The following is a 2968-nucleotide window of genomic DNA, read 5'->3' on the forward strand; positions in this document are numbered from 1 at the left end:
GTTTCAGCAGTAGAAGATTTAACAAGTGTGGTTTCACCTCGAAGGAAGAGGCTTCGGAATTCAAAAGGATCCGATGATGGAAGTGACAAAACTAAGGGAAAAAGAGGCAAGGACATTATGTTGGCCAACTTGGTTTCTGTGAGGGAAGAAGAAATGCAGACTTATAAGGAAATGAAGACAAAGCAAATTGACAGCTACAAGGAAATCAAGATGGCCCAAATGGAAAGGAATGACCCCAAAAATGATCCTTATGGCATGCCAAACTGTATTCAGAAACTTAGAACATTGGGACTCACTCCAAGTGACCAACACAAGATGATTAACCATCTGAAAGAAGATATGCTAAACCGTCAAACATTCATGGAAGTAGACGATGATGTTCTTTCCGTGATTATCAAAGAAGTGGTGGCCCCGCATGTCTGAAGGTTACCAAAGCAGGAGACATTTTATTTAATCATGTTACCATTTCATTATACGTTCGTTCAGTGTCATCTTTCATGAATCGTTGCCAATTAAGTAGTATCATGTTTCTTTCTATATTGTGAATAAAGGAAGCACAATAACTATATTGATTCTTTTTATTCATTCCTCGTATACAATATTAATATTCTGCTTATTTTATTGTACTCATGAGACATCCAACCTACCGGGAAAAATTTGCTAAAATGTATGAATTTATTTTATTCAGTACACTTCTGAACAAAAACATATATAAAAAGGAGAGCAAATGAAAGTCATGCAGTATTTCTTCTAGTCCGTCTGAGATAGTCTTGATAGTCATTCCACATGGCATTGGCTATTTCATCCCTTTTTGTGCTACCTAGTGCTCGTCGCTCATTGAGAGAATGTATGTCATTTGTATACTTCATATCTCCACTTGGAACATCAATTATTTTTACTGGATCAATCTCTGATTCAACTTGGTCCAACCATTGTTCGCCACCCTCATTACTACAAATGAAATTATGAAGAGCACAACATGCTATCGCAATTTCTGCTTGCGAGTCGATGGGGTATTGCGATGCACATTTTAGTATTGGGAAACGCTTCTTAAGAACTCCAATTATACGCTCAACATGATTACGAAGTTGTGCATGCCTCAGGTTGAATAGTTCTCGAGGATTCTGCGGCCGCTGATTGCATTTAGCCTGCTCCACCAAATGGTACCTTACATTGCAATAAGGTGCAATAAAATTAGGCATATTCGCATAACCAGCATCCACCAAATAAAACTTTCCTTCGGGGACATAGAAGTTATTTTCAAGAGCATCTTGTAGAACACGAGCGTCAGAAGCGGAACCTTCCCATCCGCTGCTGACATGGACGAAACGATTATCAAAATCACATGCAACCATAACATTTTGTGACAGTGTTCCCTTTCTGTTACGATATGGATCTTGGTCATTTTGGAGATATGCTAATTGGAATATGTGTTCCATCTATTGCTCCAATACAATCCTACAAAAAAAATTACGTACAATGAAAACTTTGTATTTATATATGGTTATAGCACTGAAGGGTTAAAAGGTGAATAATACCTTGAAATATGGCATAAATTTTGTATTGCTTGCAACTTTGAGAGGAACATTAATTGGAGGCAACTGTATTATACTTCCTGACAATATCATGAGGGCGTTCAACACAATATGGAAATAGCGACTTATGACCTCACCACTATGCTGAAATTGCCCTTGGAGTGTACGATTGGTTGCATTCTTTGAAACGGCATATAAAAATATGCCTACTTGTTCTTTCACTGAGACAAAATTTGTATCTCTTAGATGGCATCTTTCTCGAAGGCACTGGACTAAGTTATGAAAAATATACTGCTCCATCCGAAAATCTCGTTTGCATCTCAATTCATGACCTTCTAGAACTTCTCGCACGTATCGATCTCCCGTAAGGATGGATGTATGTATACGTGTGTGGTTGGCCGAGCTTCTATCATTAGCATACAAAGCTTCGATGATAGCTAATTCATCATCTTCTCTACGTTTGTGCATCAAAAAATTACCCAATATTCTGATTGACAATATAACACACCTACACAAATATGCATATGACATCTCAGGTATACACTTTCCTAGATCCCCCAACCCTCGAAAAAAATGATTGATAATAGAACATACCTGCTAACTTGCTGTAGATCACATTTGTAAATCAGGAGAAACTTGTTGTGTGAAGACTAGAATATCTTGCGATTGTGTGTTCGTTTGAAGAGGGGTATATATAGGTGGATTAGTTCAAGTCTTCAACACTAGTGGACCAAGCAAAGGCCATACGTGATTCTAGGATAGACATATTCTAGGTTAGGTGACATGCATGTAGATGCAGCAGAGATAGACATTTTCTATAGATCCTAGCATTTAGGTCGGGCGGACGTGTGCATGCATGGCGGCTGCATGCAGCCAGCCACCGTTAGCAGCGCCTAAATACTCAGTCATGCATGCTAAATACCTGGTCAAAACTTTGATAAAACAGCACCAGCCAAACACATGTAAAAACTGAGAAAAGCGTTGGTTTTTAGAAACTGTGGTATTACTCGCCCACCGATGGGAATACTTTGGTTTTCAATTACAGCTGTTTTCTAAAAACTTTGCTGCCAAACTAGGCCTTAGTAACCATCTTCAGTTGCACTAACCACATTGTCATCATACCAAAAAACAATTTAGGAACAAATGTACTTTCACATGCCAATTCCAAAACTTAGCCAGGGTTTGCAAATGTCCTAAGTTGGTAGTTTTCAACATATGGTGGAAACAACAAGAAGGATTTATCATTTTTCAATGGGGTTTGTGGGGAAAATGTGCCGGATGTTGTAGGCAACGACGATAGTGTTGATTCTTGGCTTGAGCACGATGAGAACAATGTGATCTAGAATGAAACCGCAAAGCTCGTACTCAGGTGCTTAACTGAAAGTTGAATTACACGTTGTCTGATATTGCAAACAAGTAAGTGTTCGGAGGTT

At 38.6% G+C, this 2968-nt stretch overlaps 1 long non-coding RNA gene across 1 annotated transcript; it reads right to left on the reverse strand.

Annotated features, from left to right (window-relative positions):
* Positions 1 to 657: 657 nt before the first annotated feature.
* LOC119305479 lies at positions 658 to 2190 on the reverse strand. The gene is made up of 3 exons (XR_005148679.1): positions 2130 to 2190; positions 1539 to 2043; positions 658 to 1458 (listed from the first exon to the last, which is right to left on the reverse strand). It is a non-coding gene; the product is annotated as an uncharacterized LOC119305479 (long non-coding RNA).
* Between the last annotated feature and the right edge of the window lie 778 nt (positions 2191 to 2968).

This window comes from Triticum dicoccoides, chromosome 5B (genome assembly GCF_002162155.2).
Source record: "Triticum dicoccoides isolate Atlit2015 ecotype Zavitan chromosome 5B, WEW_v2.0, whole genome shotgun sequence".
Taxonomy (NCBI): Eukaryota; Viridiplantae; Streptophyta; class Magnoliopsida; order Poales; family Poaceae; genus Triticum; species Triticum dicoccoides.